General features: G+C 39.6%; 1 protein-coding gene across 16 annotated transcripts in view; it reads left to right on the forward strand.

Moving 5' to 3' along the window:
* The window catches only part of BAZ2B (bromodomain adjacent to zinc finger domain 2B), a 327,194-nt gene that overhangs the window by 251,725 nt on the left and 57,119 nt on the right, over positions 1–18,350 (forward strand). The window lies entirely within an intron of this gene.

The following is an 18,350-nucleotide window of genomic DNA, read 5'->3' on the forward strand; positions in this document are numbered from 1 at the left end:
TATAATTAAGTGTAAGAAAGATCATTTTGACTTTCAAAAGCTCCTTTATAATATTTAAAAAATGTGGATATAAATTTCTCAGTGCAGAATTTCCGGCAATTGGTTTCATATTTGTGTAAACATTTTGACGTTGCTTTTATTTTAGGATTGTTGCTCTTTTCAATTTGTAGACTTTTCTATTTAAATTAAAAAGTGCTTTTTAATTTAAACAACTCAAGTATTGCAGTAGACTAATTTGCTTAAACTTGGTTTATTGCACAGTTTTCTAGTGACCATTGCTTATTATGAGAACAAGGGCATCAAATTCAGTAGAACTGTTGCTATGCTTTCAGTTCTGCAGAGTTTGAGCCAAAATTACCTGTAGTTACCAGAGACCACTGTCTAAACAACTGCAGAATTTAAATTTTCTTCAGTATTTAGCTCAAATAAGTATCAGGTTTGTATTAGAAGGAACTCAGAATATTTTACTAGGTAAAATAATAAGCTTTACTCATTGACTAAAGTGGATTGGACAGATACCGGCAGTCCTTACTTAAAGGCCCAATCCAAAGCCCAATGAAGTCAATGGATATGTTTCCATTGAATTTAATGGGCACTGTTCAGGCATTTAGCTGGCTAGTACCCTTGTGGCTATGGCTTAGGTTCATACGAGGAAGCTGTTAAGGCTATTCATACTTCAGTTCCCTTAAACTGCACCAAGTTCATATGTACTTGTGAAACAAACCCTATCTGTCAACTTCGTAGAAACCTCAATTCAGTTTGAGAAGAATGCTACCTCTACCGTCAGCTGTGGAGCTTGCAGTCATGGGAGCCAGTGCAGGGGGAGCTTGGGATTGTGGTCCTAGGGTCCCCCTGCACCAGTGATAAGGTGCAGTGGGTTCTAATACACAATTCCACAGTTGTGCCTCCTGCCATGCATGCCATGCCTCCTGCCGTTGCACCTCCTGCCATGCATGTGGCATGGCAGGAGTTGCAATTGTGTGGCTCATGCATTAGATCCCATTGGGTCTTTACCTGCATGTGTAGAGGGGCTCTCTGTGAAACAGTTCAAGGTTGGGGTTATCAGTGCAACAGAGACTATATCCTGAATTCTCATTTTTTCAGAAAAACAGCTAAGACCCAGAAATGGAGCATCTCTCCATAGAGATTCTAACTATAATGTAGTTTCTGCCAGTTTTTGCAGACTAAGAAGATTCAAGCCTAAAGCACTTTAGCATGATGTATCCAAGTATTTGAAGTTCATGATATTATCAAGGAGAAATATCTCCTGCATCTCTCAGAGATTTTATTTTATGGTAAATCCCTCTGTTCTGAATAATCCCTTGAGCAAAGACTTTGAAGTATGCTACCTATTGCCGTTACAAGAAAGACTTTTATTTTTCTCATAGTAGAGTAAAAGGTTTTTTGTCCTTTTTTTAAAGCTGTGGTCTTCCCATCTTTGTGTTTCTTACTCAAACAAGCCTTTAAAGGATACTCTGCATTCTGAACCCTCACAAATAAACATAACCATATTTGATTGTTTGATTTGGGAAGCATTTCTTCTGAACCAGTACTGACAAACCTCTCAGCATTGTTTTAGAGTTGCTTTTTTCTTGCATTACTTACATTTTAAGTTTAGCTTGGAATAATCATTTTTTGAAATCTGTATCTGGGGTGATTGTACCCCTCATTATTATACTCTATTAATGTTCCCTTGCAATTTCAAGTATAAAAGTTTTTTTTCAGTTCTGGGTAATGTGATCTGTATGTGTAGTTTGTACATTAACTAGGTTTGTAAAAAAAAAAAAATGTTCTGAGGTTCCTTGGAACAAAAAGTGTGCTGTGCACACAAAATTATGTATGCTATATCATCTTTAGAGTCAAGTAAGGAAATAATTCTGAAATAGGGATACATGAAGACTTCTATCTTCAGCTATCAAGGGACAGATAGCAAGGGATATGAAGGGTAACAAGAAAGGTTTCTACAAGTATGTCAGCAGCAAGAGGAAAATCAGGGAAAGTGTGTGTGTGTGTGGGGGGGCAACCTAGTAACAAATGTTGCAGAAAAGGCTGAAGTACTCAATGCCATTTTTACCTCAGTCTTCACAGGCAGGGTCAGCTCCCAGACCTGGCAGCCCAGTTTGAGAAGATGATCAGCCAAAGTGGTGAAAGAACAGGTTAGGGACTATTTAGAAAAGCTGGATGTGTGGAAGTCCATGGGGCCACATGTGGTGCTCCCAAAGGTACTGAAGGAGTTGGCTGATGTGATTGTAGAGCCGCTGGCTGTTGTCTTTGAAAACTTGCAGCATTTAGGAGAGGTTCCAGATGATTGGAAAAGGGCAAATATAGTGCCCATCTTTAAGAAACAGAAGATGGAGGATCTGAAGAACTACAGATTTGGTCAGCCTCACCTCAGTCCCTGGAAAAATCATGGAGCAAATCCTTGCTGAATCCTTTTCTAAGCACATGGAGTAGGAGAAGGTGATTGGGAATAGTCAGCATGGATTCACCAAGGGCAAGTGATGCCTGACCAACCTGATTTGCTTTCTCTGATGAGAAGACTGGCTCTTTGAATGTGGGAAGAGCAGTGGACACGGTATACCTTTTGATATGGTATCCCACAACATTCTCACAAGAAAGCTAAGAAAGTATGGGTTGAATGAATAGACTGTAAGGTGGATAGAAAACTGGCTGGAGCATCAGGCTCAGAGGATAGTAATCAATGGCTCAATGTTCAATTGGTAGCCAATATCAAGTGGAGTGCACCAGGGGTTGGTCCTGGGTCTGGTTTTGTTCAATATCTTCATCAGCAACCTGGAAAATGGGATGGAATGCACCCTCAGCAAGCTTTCAGATGACACCAAGCTTAGGAAGTAGTAGATTTGCTGGAGGGTAGGGTTAGGATTCAGTGTCACCTAGACAAATCAGAGGATTGGGCCAAAATAAATCTCATGAGGTTCAATAAGGACAAGTGCAGAGTCCTGCACTTAGGACGGAAGAATCCCATGCACTGCTACTGGCTGGGCAGCAGATCTGCAGAAAAGGACATGGGGGTTACAGTGGGTAGAACGCTGAATATGAGCCAACAGTATGCCCTTGCTTCAAAAGAAGGCTAACAGCATACTGGGATGCACTGGTAGGAGTGTTGCCAGCAGATCAAGGGAAGTGATTCTTCCCCTCTATTCAGCACTGGTGAGGCCACATCTGGAGTACTGTGTTCAATTCTGGGCCCCTGACTACAGAAGGGATGCAGACAAATTGGAGAGAGTCCAGAGGAGGGCAACAAAAATGATTCTGGGACTGAGGCAGATGACTTCTGAGAAGAGGCTGAGGGACCTGGCCTTATTTAGTTTGGAGAAGAGAAGACTGAGAGGGGATTTAATAGCAGCCTTCAACTACCTGAAGGGTGGTTCCAAAGAAGATGGAGCTAGACTGTTCTCAGTGGTGGTAGATGCCTGAACAAGGAGCAATGGTTTCAAGTTGCAGCAAGGGAAGTTTAAGTTAGATATTAGGTATTAGATATTAGGAACAACTTTCTCACTAGGAGGGTAGCAAAGCACTGGAAAAGATTACACAGAGAGGTTGTGGAATCTCCATCCTTGTAGGTTTTTAAGATCCTGCTAGATAAAACCTTGGCTGGGACAATTTAGTTGGAGATGCTCTTGTTTTGAGCAGGGGTTGAACTAGATGACCTCCTGAGGTCTCTTCCAGCCCTAATTTTCCATGAAACTGCGGTTCCTACTTCTGTTCCTTCTATGCTATGCAATGGTAGCATTATGCAGTATGGAGTAGTCTCCATCTGCTATTTTGCTCTAAATTGGTACTGTGATATGAATGAAAGTTCCACCTTCCAAGTAAGGGCCTAATTCAAGTACAGATCATGCCTAGATATTATGATTGCATAAACCATATAATCCTAAATATACTGTAATACTGGGTCAAATGTTATTCCAGAGACTAGGTTTTGATGTGGCTTGGCTATTGCAAAAGAATTTTTTTTTGCAAATATCCAGTTGGTCTAATAAAATATATCACCTGTACCACAAGTTCCGATTTCTTTTGCAATTGCTTTGCACTCAGTCAAGTGCCGTGCTCTGAGCCACCTCCTCCTTTATTGTTAGAGCCCTACCAGATTCATGGCAGAAGTGGGCTGCGCTTCAGCTTCTTTAATCTTGCAGGGTCCCCTGTGTGCTCCCCGATTTCCCACACTGCTGATTGGTGGAGTAGTCCCACTTGCGGCTTGTTCCTGATCAACAGGGAAGTGAAAAACACAGTTTTAAACATAGCACCATTTTTCCTTCCCTTCCAGTCAGCAGCAAGCAGCAGGGCTGCCAGGGCCCCTTGGCGAATCAGCAGCAAGGAGGCAAAAAAAGCACCTGTTTAAAACCACAGTTTTTGCTTCCTTTGAAAAAGGCATTGAATAGATTTATACACTGGACTGAGTCATAAGTGAATTCCTGCTTGTTATAGTGGGGTGTTCTCTCATCTCAAGGCAAAAGGAGGTGGGAGTTTGGAGCAACCTGCTGTAAAAGGAACCTTCTGTTGGTTTGCTCCTGTGTAAAGTGTTCCCAGTGCTGCTTTGCACCACTGAAGACCTCCATACTGGTGGGACTTAAATGATACAGTTCTTGTGCTGTCCAGCAGAAGTGTGAATTTCACTTTCTCTGTGTTCTGCCCTGGGGCTGGAGGAATCCTTGTAGAGTTGTCATGAAGGAGATAAAGATAACATTTGTTAAGGGCTGCTCAGGATAGGTCTGGAAAGCTCATTTACATGGGCTGCTTATCTACAAGGTGGTTTTGAAGTGGCTCCCTTTTCCTTCCACACCAAGGGTGAACTTGAGAAGATTGATTGGCCCAATACAGATCTAGATATGACAGAAGTAGGGGACTTGCTTCATTTCCTGGAGTATGTATGCATAACCATGGGGTAATACTTAGCTAATGATTTTAATTTAAAGACATTTTGAACTGAAGATTCGTATTAGACTTGAATAAAAATGAAACTGCCATGTAACTAGAGTGTGTCAGTTTTGCTGATGTAAAGGTAAGTAGAATAAACAACTGACATAGAAATATTTTTATTTCCTACAGTCCACGGCATTCTTTCCTTATGAAAATGATTCCATGTCCATTTTATCTGTCTTGTTAAAGTTAATAATTAGTCCATTAATTGTTATAACAAATGAAAGAAATTCCAAGCAACCTTCCACCCCAATTCCACAAGTTGATACAGGCTACCCCTTAAATTACCATAATTTATTATGAAACCAGATTTAACTTGGCAACCTAACCATGGAAAAAAAAATCTATTCTCAATTTGTTGTTTGTTCTTAGAATTATTTCTGTACTCATGATAAATGGCTTGAAAAAAGAAAGTATAATGGCAAAGTAATAAATCTTATGTTTGAACTATTTCCTCTCTTAAGATCCAAGCCTGCTGCCCTGCTTTATAAACATTCCAGTTAAAGTTAAAGATATTTTGACTAAGGAAGTGAAAAAAAGATCCTAAAGCTCTGATCCTGCAAACATTTTACCAGTTTTCTTAATAGCAGATATATAAATCATCCTGTGAATGTCATTAGGAATATTTACCTACATGAAGTTAATTATATGCTTGTGTGCTTGCAAAATTGGGGAGTTGATTGTATAAAGTTATGCATGTTTACAGTGTATGTCACTTTTAGGATAAAAATTTCTAATTTGTATATTCACTACTTGATTTGAGAGTAGTTCCTTAAGCATAAGAACAGTAGCTGCACACAGACCATCACAGCATCTGATGAAGTGAGCTGCGTCTCATGAAAGCTTGTGATATATGTAGATGGATGGATGGATCAATGACAGATAGTTGGGTATAGATTTACACACACATACATACTTTAGTTATGCTGTAAAGTGAACATCTACCCTCCCTTCTACTTGACTTCAGATTAACACAGATAACTACATGTCTCTACATACAGACTATATCTTGAATAAAATATTTTTAAAGGAAAGAATCAAATAGTTTTAACTAGCTTTTTTGTATCATGGTAGCAAGGGGTCTAGTGCTAATACTGTTTTATTTCCCATTTTAGTATGCAGAAAAATATTTTTAATGAGAGAATATATCAAATAAATAGGTTATGACTAACTGTCATGAGAGTATTTTTAACAAGGGAGTATATCAGGTAAATAGGTTACTTCTTAACTAATGTCATGAGAATAGTAGAGCAATCCTATGTAGGCACATACACAAAGGGGCAAATACTAAAATAGCATAACTTTCAGCACATTTCAAGAAGGGAAATAAGTGTAAAGCATGTGGAAACCAGCCTTCGTTCAGGTATAATTTTATATAGAAAAAATTCTGTTAAAGTGCAGATTCTGAGAGGAAAGCCTAAAAACCTAATCTTTGAAATCCCATCTTAGTCTGTCCACAATGAGAGCCTTTGACATATTGCTGGGTCAAGAGGACTCTGTCTATATTTGCATAGACAAATGTACAGTTCAAACAGTTTGAAAAGGGAAGCTTCTGATCAGGAGCCTGCAGCAGCTCTTGCATTCTGAGTTACGTGTGCACAATGAAAAGATGGCTTTAGAAATTCATGTGATTGCTATCCTGAAACCCAGTAAACCACCAGAGGATCCAAAGAGCTTCTGACTCGTCTAACTGCTCTGTGTTACATATAAACTCATGGGAGTGTTTAATGCTGAATAGAATAGAGAACATTATTGACCCTCAGCGCCCAAAAGAACAAGGTGGCTTTCAGAAAAAGCAGTGTACAACTGACCAAGTTACATTACTTACGTCTGACATGGAAAATAGATTTGAAATGAGGCAGAAAACAGGCAGAGTCTTTATAGACCTTACAGATGCCTATGACACTGTATGGCACAAATGCCTTAAATCTGAGCTGCACTTTATGATACCTGACTGCAAGGTATGCACGTTCATCATAAACATCATCTCCAGCAGTTCATTCAAACTTGCTACCAGCTGAGGAGAAAAAAGCAGAGTACGAGTTCTGAAGAATGGAGTCCTCCAAGGGTCAATGTTAGCACCCAATGCATGTACCTCAGACTTCCTGCATACAACATCTAAGCAATACATGTACATTGATGATGTTGCCATAGTAGCTTAAGGAATAGATATGACAGAACTGGAAAAGATACTGAATACTGATATGGAACCCATTACTAACCATCTCCACGGGTGACGTTTAAAATTGAGCATGAATAAATCAGTATCATCACTCTTCCACCTGGACAGTCGTCAAGCCAAGAGCATGCTGAATATCAGAGTACGCAACCACATCCTTCCCCATGAGCATACCCCAACTTACCTAGGAGTAGCACTAAACCATAGTGCCCATACGCTATGGACCAATATATTAGTGCACTTCTAGCTCCATCAGCTGTTAACTGAAGACTTGATCAGATGAAGGCTAGAGAGGCTTAGAAGTCATAAACCATTTGTACGTAAAGCCCACAAGCTCCTAGAAGAGGTTGGGGATGCTGAACAAAACTTATGGGTAGCAACGGAGTGGGCAGATCTCTGTGAAAGGTCAGACCTGTTCCTACGGCATTTTATGCCAACACCAAATGAGTTGCCCATTGGGCATGAGCCTGACAGAAAAGCATGGGCCAAGCTGAATGGACTGAGATCTGGATATGGACACTTCAAAACAATACTTCACAAAATGAGCAGCTTGGACAGACCCCTGTGTGAATATAGTGTCCAACAAACAGCACAACACTTAATTGAAAGCTGCAATCTTTACAAATATCCAGATGGGGCAGATGGAATATGTAAATTGAGTGATAATACCAGACAGTGGCCATGTTTACATGTGATGCTTACTGCACAGTAGCTTGTTACTACTGTGCAGTAGCATTGTAGGGCATTTGATGTGATGCTACTGCATGGTAGTAACAAGCTACTGCTCAGTAGTAATGAGGTGCTGGGCAGTCAGTGTCACCACAGAACCGTGTGGAGATGCAGTAATGCCAGTTACTGCGCAGTCATTTAATACTTGGATATGCAAGTAATGAAGTACTATGGAGTAACAACTGTGCAGTCAGTGTCTCATGTAGATGCTACCAGTGGCTCATAAATTTGGAAGTTGATATCTGACTCTACAAAAGAAGTAATAGTAATAGTTACGTGTGCACAAGCTGTGAGTTTAAAGCATTGTTAAAATTGTTACATTTGTATTGCTCCAGCTTGTGCACCTGTAGTTGTCACTAACAGCTGCATGGTTCAGAGTGGAAGACTCTCCTCCCCCCTACTCTTTTGAAATGGCTCCAGTTGTACATTCGTCTGTACCCTCTGAAGGGCCTATAGTGCATGGGTAGCTTTATTTAGGACCCTTATCAGGTTTATAAGCTTTGTCTTCCCTATATAAAAGCTTGTCTAGACACGTGAGGTGTCTAGCAAATGCCTCGCACCTGATATAATGCATATATTCAGAAAAAAAAGATTGCTACATATAAAATACTGGAACTGATTTTATTTCCTGAAATATCTATACTATCTCATTGTGAAGAATGCCAGCCTGTTTGCCATCTTTACCTGACATTATGGGAGCCTATACATGAACAGTGAGGTTGCTCCGATGCATTGTAATTGCAGCACGTCAGAGCAGACTCGATTAATCGAGTCTACTAGAGCATGGTAGTACTCCCCCACCTGTTTGTCACCCACTGACTCCTGAGTTTACATCTTTGCTGGCTTTCTTGCTTGCATACCAGCCTCTGGCTTCTTTACCATTCATTCCATCCAGGAAGAGTATACACCAACTGCAGAAGCTTCCTTAGCCTGACAAAAAGTGTATTTGTACCTGAAAGCTTGCAAAGAAGAATTTTCCCAACTTTTTGAGTTGGTCTAATAAAAGATATCAGATTTATCAAAAGAACCTTGTCTACATATATCCTTAGACCAGTACGGCTACAACATATACCCCTGTTACTGCATGCTATATTCTGTCCCAGTAGGAGACCAAATAAAGAATTAAGACTTTTGAAGAGACATGGTTCTTGCTCTGCTTTTTTTTTTTTTTCTTCTGAGGAATTGATATCTAGTTCTCCTATCTTTTTAGCCTCTTGTCTTCCCAGTCTCCAGCAGGGAGTATTGACCACGAAGTCCTTGTTTTTCCATCATAACTAGGCCTCACTTGCAATGTAGCCATGACAATCTAAGCCAAAATCTAACATGGTCATTTCTTTTTGAGACCCTTTTCAAATATGCACATTTTTTGTCACTATGAAAATGTATAAGTTAAATTAAGTGTCTTGATGATTTGTTCCTTTATAGTATTTGCACATAACACACACAATTCTGGCTAGAAAGGTCCCAGAAGGAAACTGCAGGGGAGAGGAAGGGGAAGAGAGATGTTCTCAGGTACTGTTTAGAGACAGAACATCATTAAACAAAATTGCTTATGTTCAATGACATAAGTAACTTGGAAGAGTCTCTTTTGCAAGAGTAGTAGTATATCCAGGTTATTCAACCTAGACTGAAAAAATTAGAGATTTATTAGATAAAACAATCAATATGTGCATTTTCAGTTATTAAAATTTGGAATTGTCTAGTAGGTATCTAGACTGCAAAAATAAAGAAGAGTTAGTAAAATTCTGTGCTTGAATAGTATGGATAATAAAACCAGAGGCAGTGTACAGAATTATTGATTAAACTTCTCTTAGACAATGATTAACTAATTTACATCTCATATGTCAGTCCTGACCCTATCTTCAGATTTAACCCTGACATTATCTTTAGGGAGCATCGGGATAAAACATTACCACTAACATTATCTTCTATTTCTATTATGTGTTTTATGTACTGATTTAAAATTAATATGTAGCTAAAATATTGAAAATCTTAGTTATGCAAGCAATAGTGGCATAAATATATACAGATCATAGGCAACTAAAATAATTTAAAGATAAAACAGATATTAAGATCATGACTAGTAACAGGAGAATTTTTGTGACAATGCATATTTTAAGTATGTAAAAAGCCACTTCATTAACAGTGTATACACTTAAACAAAATTAAACCCAGCAGCCTGATGTGGGGTTACAGTAAAAACTAATTTCTAACTGGAGAGTGGTGTTTCAAGGCTAGCAACTCTTCCTAGTCCATATTTAGGACTTAGATTAGTCTTTTCTAATAGTTGTAATATTGTCCTATAAAATAAAATTAGTCACATGCATGAGTTAGTTGGAAAAGACAATTAGTGTTACATTTTTTCACAATGAAAATAAATTTTAAGAAACTGTTTGGGTAACAAGGAGAAATCTCATTGAAAATTCTGGGGAAAATATGTAAAAATGTGCTCTATTAAATTGTTCTAATTGTATTAACATATGAAAATGTTTTCATTGCCATGGTACGATCTAAATTTGATTGTTACAGTTTCTTGAGGGGTTTTTTTTCTCATTCTTAATACCAGTGATTAAAAATAGTAGTGTCATTCTTGGTAAAGTTAAGGGGTGGCTCAGGGTGGCAGTCTCATGATCATGCCCTGCACTTTTGCTTAGGATACACTGGGGTCTGCTCACCTGCCATGACTTGTTGTTGTATGGGGTTTTACCTGGAGGTGTTGTTCAGTGGTCTTCCTAGAACTCTGGGTGATTCTGCCAGCACTTCTGTGAGGCTTCTGCTCCCCTACACCCCACCCCTTTCCACTCAGGTGTTATAAATCGGTGTCCATGGTGTCCTGGCATGGTGATAATGCCATTTGCTCCCACATTAAGGCTTGGTCTTGTGGCCATCTGCAGGGATACGACTGCAGCTGCTTAAACTGACAAAATGGTAATGGAACAATACTTTAACCAAAACAGCTTGAATTACACAGTGGACAGGGCAACAATGCCTTCCATGTCCAGTGCTTCCTTTCAGTGGTTGGGACTTCTTGAGGTGGGGTGCACCCTGTTCCCACATGGTCTCACATCATGGGTCCCCCCATGTTAAACCTGTGCTTTGGGCTGGCTACTACCTGGTCACATATTGTAGCATCTTATGGGGCGTTTCTTCGTGCCTGTGCAACACTCAAGTCTCTGCCAACTCCTCACCGGGAAGCTTTGAGTCCGCAGCTGCTCAGTTGGGATGACTGTGATTATGGGGTTCCTGAGCAAGGTCTTACCCTCTGTGGGTCTTGGCAGTGCCCACTGAGCTGCCCTCTCAGCCACAGCTGACTTGTGCACTCCTGCAGGAGTTGTTGCAGATTTTGGTGAGTAGGGTTGGGTCTGGGCCACTTGGCCCATCAACTGCTACTCCCAAGCTGCTGTCTGGATCATTTCCCAGTGCCATCCAAGTTATCTGGGCAACCTCAGTCTTCATAGGGTGCTATGCCTTGGGGAAAGTCTCTGACTTCCTGCTGGCAGGTGGCTGCGCACCCAGGTCCTCCCTGGACACTCCAGCAGTGGGACTAGAAGACACTGTCTCTCCAGGTATGCTCCCTCAGCAGGGATGCGCCAGCTCCTTTCTGGCCACAGGGGAAACATCTGGCTGCACTGCTGGTGCTCCCTTTCCTGTCCCCTGCCCTGTTTCAGCTCTTGGGCTCCTTTTACTCCCGGAGCCTTCGGGTGCTGGACCAGCCAGGAGGGCTTCTGGCCATGTGGTGCCAGCTGACTCGCCTGCAGACTGGCCACCTAGATGCCAGCACCGCGGTGAGTGGGGCATGAACCTGTCACACTTAATAAATTATTTTTGTTTTCAGAAAAAAGATTTGAAAGGTTTTATCTTTGGGGGTTTTTTATTTTTATTGCTCCTCTTATGTAAGTTCAAGACACTACTGTACTGAATTTGGGTTGCGTAATTGCTGGCATGGATCAGTTTCTACATGTCATACTTAAACAAAGCTCTCCATTTTCCACTGAATTTAATGGAAGTTTTGCCTGACAATTTACATTTACCCTGTATTGTAAGTATTTTGGGGTATGTACCTCAATTAAAAGTATTGATAAATACAAGCAAATAGGTGATTTAGAATGGAGGCTGCAGCATTGAATAGATTGCATTTGGTTGGGACTGTCTTATGTTCCTCCATTTTAGCTGTTAAACTTGCAACAATAGCTTGCACACATTTGTAATCTCTTTACTTACTAAACTGAGTAGTGAACTATCATAATCATACCAGAGGCCCCCTTCCCCCCCATGATTCTCTAAGGATCAATAAACAACAAAAGGTTGTTAAACATACATTTATCACTAAATGGCTCTGTCAGCAATTTTGTAGACATAACCATAATATGGGAGTACCTCCAGTTTCTGAAGCTATCTAATAAGCAGTTTGAAAGCAGTATGGGATTCACAGCACCCAAGTGATTCCAAAGATGCATATATTCTGTCATTGAGTATTTATACCAAATCATTGCTTAGTGAAAATGCCACCTGGAATTAGCAATTTTACTAAACTCACCTTTCAGTTTTAAATGTCCCTTTAAGCTGACCCTTTAAAACTGAATGTTTGCCTATAAACTAATTCTGACAGCCAAGAACACACCTTATTAATTTGATGTTTGTGCAAGTAAAGATACAAAGGGGTAATGATAATGGAGAAGGTTTTCTGTAGCAACACTGAATGAGTAACATATTTAATTTTAAAACAGGTTGTTCTATGTCAGTACACCTCTCCTATACCTTTTAAGCTGTTTGAATTTTTAATTAAACTGCTGCTGCAATAAAATTATTGATTTTATTTTTCACATATATTCTTATGGTTTGATGCACTCTAAATAATATGTTATCAATTTAAATGTTGCTAAAGGATGACTGTTTACAACTACATATTTAATAAAATACACTGTTTATATAGACATTTTTCAGAATTTTTAGAACACTTAATTACTAATGTTTGACAGTTTGAAAAATTTACATTTTCATCTTATTTCAAAAATAGACTCCTACAATATTTGCAGTTTGGAGGTTTTATATCAGTTTTCTTTTACTTTCATTTTATTAATTTCGTATTTGTTTTTTATACAGCTTGGAGTTCTCTTATATTATCTTTTCTTTAATTCTTTTTGTGCCTTTTAAATTTGAGTACAAGTTGCTGGCACAACAAACATATTCTCAATCTTATTTATGTTTGGAACATAAATATAAGGGATCCACTGGCTGTGTCCAGTGTCCATATTCAGTCCAGTGGATTATATTTCTCTTAGTCCCATTTAAAAAAATTTAAGCCTATGAGTTAAGGTTTTTATAAAACCTGGTCAAATCATCTTGCAATGTCGTATTTACTTTTGTTTTTCCATTCTAATGTTGTCCTAAAATCCATTACTGTTATTGTCCTGTACTCCTTCCTGCCTGGTCTCTACAACTCATTCAGTTCATGTGGAAATGTGACAGTTTTTGGATTCCAGTTTCTGTGTCTAAATATTTCTAAATATCAAATATTTCTTTGATTCTTCAATCTGAAATAGTTTGTAAACTATGATCTAATTTATTGAAAGTGTGATTTTGAACCTAAAATATTTTACCATATTACAGAATGGAAGTCATCTTCAAAACACTTGACAAACATTACCTGATTAAATATCCTAATAACTTGTGAAACATAATTAATAATTTTACAGTACCTATGTGAAACAAATGAGAGAGTAGGGCTGTGTGAAGCTTTGGTCGCTGATTCGATTAGGAGGAGATTCAGCCTGATTCAGCTGCCGAATCTGAATTGAATCTAATCAAATCAGGAGACCCATTAATCTCTCTGAATCAAATCAGAAGCCTCCGATTTCACTTTGGAGAGATTCAGTGATTCTGACATGGACACACAGCCTTATCTGTTTTTTCTACATACCTCAAAGTACCAGGTGGCTCATGAATGCTGAGATGGTGGGGCGGATGGAGCGTCCCACAAGACCGTGGAGGGGGGTGGTCCCCAGCACACTGGGTGGTTCACCACGGAGTGTATGGGGAACCCCACCCCCTGGCTCAGTGACTAGTGCCTGGGTCTAGGGGAGGCACCCAAGGTCCCCCCATAGCCAATCGCCAGGGCAGAGGGGGGCCCCATGCGCTTGGCGGCAAACCCAGAAGTGGACTGGAAGAACTTCTGGTCCACTTCTGGGTCCACTGCCAAGAGTGCGGGGGGTCCCCCCTGCACGCCTGTGGGACATTCCATCCGCCCCACCATCTCAGCCTTCACGGGCTGCGCCTGGTACCTCATGGTATGTAGAAGAAACATTTAAAGCTGTGTCTATGGCCAAAATCACTGATTCTCTGAATCAGAATTGAATCTTCAAGTTTGGATTCCACTGAACTGTCCCACAAATTGAGCTGAATCCGAATCAAATACAGCCTGCTTCACACACCTCTAAGAGAGAGTAGCTTGGTCACTAGACTATGCCTCTTTCTCTTATGATGCTTCTATAATTGTAAGGCTAAAATAGCCAAATCACAGCTATCCTTTATATAGATGTTGGAGAAAGTCAAAAGAACTTAATATTTGTGGCTTTGTGTATTTTAAATTTTGTAATTCAGTTAAAAGGAAAATGTATTTATCCATTTTAATAATGATTTTCCTTCCAAGTTGTTTGTTTTAAAATAGACTGTTCTCTGAAATGAGATTGTTTAAACTATTAAACTGTTCTCATATGCATCTTGATGGTTTCCTTATTTTTATTTCCTTAATTTGCAACAATAAAGAAAGGCTGTTTTAACTGCATTATATGGTATGGTTTGCCTGTGATAGCAGACGACTGTGACCGAAAAGGTCTCTTCTGATCCTATGTCCTATGCCAACTTAGCAGATTTAGTCTAAGAGGTGAGAGTCAGGCTGTGTTCTTCCAGTCTTATCCCTGTAATAAGCATTCTGCACCAGTAATTCACTCAATAATTTTTCTAAGGAAGAAGAAACAGTAGAAGAATTCAGCTCACTCTCCCCTGTAGCTGCATTAGTTCTGTGCTAAAATTGCTGACAGAAGTAAAAGGTATCAAATGTTTATTTTAGTAAAATGAGCAGATGCAAGAGTAACAGTGTGTCACTTTTAAAGGTAACTTTTTAACCATAACTGCTTTGAACCATAATAAAAGATTATTCTTTAAAAAACACTTATTCTTCCTTTTTCATAACTGGCCATTGTGTTTCCCTCAATATAAAAAATAAAGTTGCTAGTAATGTGTAAGACATAGAATATTATCAAACCAGTGTGAGGAACTGATGAAGCAAGCTGTAGCTAAGGACTACTTAACCAGAATTAGTCACTTAAGCTGCTTCCAGACATAGACCCCACCCGCATGGCACTTTAAAGTACTGAGCCCAACACAGGCCCAGAAGAGGCAGAATGTTAGTTGCACCTGGCTTTCTCAGCATCTGTAGAGATTGGGCACTTTAGTGGGGCTTTTTTGGTGCTTTTATCTAATAGCTGATTGAATCAGCCTTAGCTAAAAGCTCCAAAAAGCCCTGCTGAAACTCCTGATCTCTACAAACGCTGTGGAGCCAGGTCAAATTAACTTGCTGCTGCTTCCTGTAGAGTATGTTTTTGGTGGGGGAGGGAGTTTTCCCCTGTTCTTCAGCACTCTTAAATTCCAGGTGTGCTCTGTTCCCATTTTATAGTCTGAGGAGAAGGTATGATTTTTGTATGCAATTTTAATGCACAGTAGCTTTCTAGGGACTTAGGTATCCTGATTGGAGCAAAACATGAGTAAGTGAGGTCCCATATGCAAAAATGTTGTAGGCTTAAGGATGAGGTCCTCAGCCAGGCAGTGCCTTGGCAGCATCTAATATAGGGCATATAGGCTGATGGCTATGGCTGCTTCATTTTTCCATTTGAAATCGTGGGCCAGAAGAACATCCCTGTTCCCGGGCCTACTGGCCTCTTTCTTGGCTTGCCCACAGTCCACATTTAAACACACGTAGCACAGTTAAAATACCTGTGGTGACCTTGTGCAGCCACCAAGTGTGCCCCAGGATATGCTCTTTACAGTAAGTAGCCAGTCTACTTGAATAACTCTCCAGGAGTCCCTTCAGCTAATAATTATACTTGCTTCAAAGTTGTTTTTCCCCTCCAGTTTGTGATGGTGCAGTGAAATCCCATGCTTTGTGAAATCATAGTGTTTCACTTTAGAATCAGGAAAAGGAATAATTTGTGGGGTCAGGGTTAGGGTGGAAGAATAAATGTATTTTATTCATCCTCAAAGAGTAGACAGACACTTTTTCTGGCAACTCAGTGCAGCTCGGCAAATTTGTCTCAGTTTGGACCTGCAACACCCAAGTTATTCCAGTTTTGTGCAAGTTAGTCAGATTGCTGAAGGGATTCTTGTTATGGGGGCAAATAAGTCTGAGTGAGAGTACCAAGCTAATTTGAACTGTGGGAAGAGATCAAGGATGTTGTGAAATCAGTTAAGCCCATTGAATGGCCTGTGGTCGCAAGTGGTGAAAGGTTTGTGTAGTACATATTATGCAACCCTAACATTTTTAACGTTAGGCTTTTGAAGATGTATTTACTTGTTTTTTTGTGATGCAGAGATAATTGATATTGGTAATAGAGGAGTCGTAGGTGATTCCAAAGCCTATGTATATTTTCTGATTAAGTATTTTAAATTCTGTATTTGTTGTGTAGAGCTGTGTAATTAATTGTGTGTGCAGAGCGGGCAATGCCAGTGTCAACAAAAGGAACAGTAAGGATTTGTATGAATGACTGTGGGACATGGGTTGATTGTGGGCTTTGCCTAAGGCAGCAGAACTGCTAGAAACAGGATGAGGGAGGGGAGGGGACAGGAAAGGTCAGGAGGGGAAGACCCCATACCAATATTTATGTGATGTGATGTAGTTATACAATGCTAGGTGACACAAATTCATAAAGTGTTTGAGGGGCAAGAGAGGGAAAAAAAAGAATGCTTGACAGCCTTTTCCTTTTCAGGGTGTGTCCTGTCTGTCTGTCTGCCTGCCTGCCTGCCTGTCTCTAGATATATAAAATGCACAAATGAATATTCAGTTGTGAGATTTTTGCATGCTTCAGTGCATAGGAAACAAGGCCAGACGCTCTGTGATTTAAAACACAAAAATAATCTTTTAGTGCTAATGCTGAATACACTGACCTGGTTTTATTATAAAAATAGTCATTTTAAATAGAAATTAAAAGAAAAGAGGGGCAAGGACATTAGTTTTAAAATATGTTTTTGCAGGCCAGAGCATTCATATTCATGGTCTCATTATATATCCTTCTTTCCTTATCAAGTGCTGCTTGAGTGCTTTAGTTTGACATAGCATAGTCTTTTAAAAATTTCGGAATCCATTGGTTTTTAAAATGAATGCAGCTCAAGACAGATACTGGAGAAAAATATGGCACCTTAAAATTAAGCAATTTATTTGAAGCTGAACTCGGTATTAAAATATGAATATGAGTAGTGATTAGCTTAGGCACTAGGTGTTACTGCTTCTTCGTATCACTAGATGTTTTCATAGACATTCTTAAAAATAACTTTATGAACATCTCAAGAAGTTACTGGTTTGTCTTAGTGATTATGTGAGGTTTTGGTTTATTTTGACTAGTGAAATTGCTTCATGTTTGTGATCCATATGAGTAAGTTAAATCAAACACAGTATGAGGTGCTTTTCTACATGTAGCTTTTCACTATCCTCCTTCCAACCTGTGTGTCACACTTTTCTGAATAGCTAAGAGTAATGGATACTGCCAAGTTTGACTGGTGTCAGGTTTTCCCTATGTTCTCCGAAGAAAAGAGAGCTTAGGAAAGTCTCTCTGGGTGAATGGTATTTAAAGGAATGGCAACATATTCCATTGGCACTGTTAGGACAGCTTTTTGGGGGTATTCGGCAATAGTGAAACAACAGGGGGCATTTGTTGTTGCCTACTAAAATACATAGCTCATGCTGTGTGACTTGAACAATAGTTTTTTTCACATTTTTGTAAACAATACCACTGTTGCTGACTGGCATATCTGCAGTCAGATTTATATTGGATCATATAGCTTATCCTGCTGTGGGAGTATTAGGAACTACACATTCTTCAGGGAAGATGCAAGAATGACATAATGTTCTGGACTTTCGTGTTCTACAGTAATCCTCTTTGGGGCAGATATGTGTTTGGGTAATACATACATATATCCAGCCTTTCTACTTGGTAGCCTTATATTGTGGGTAGCCATTTACCAGACATTCATACCACATAGAATCTTTTGCACGTAATATGCTGAAGCAAAAATTACCAAGTTTTAGTTAAGCTTTGGTACCCCTTTCAGAAAGATTGCACCGATGTAGATCGCAGTTTGCATAGGGTACTATTTTGAGCATGGAGAATGCCATTAAATATCCATTTCTATGTGGAAAGCAGTAAAAATTTCTCCATGAATCTCAGGTCTACTTAAAGACAGGCTGATTTCTTTCTGTTTGTGCTACTGGAAAGAGTGCCTTTCCCCCTCC

The sequence above is a fragment of the Gavialis gangeticus genome, unplaced genomic scaffold (assembly GCF_001723915.1).
Source record: "Gavialis gangeticus isolate Ggan-Ray unplaced genomic scaffold, GavGan_comp1, whole genome shotgun sequence".
NCBI classification, from domain to species: domain Eukaryota; kingdom Metazoa; phylum Chordata; order Crocodylia; family Gavialidae; genus Gavialis; species Gavialis gangeticus.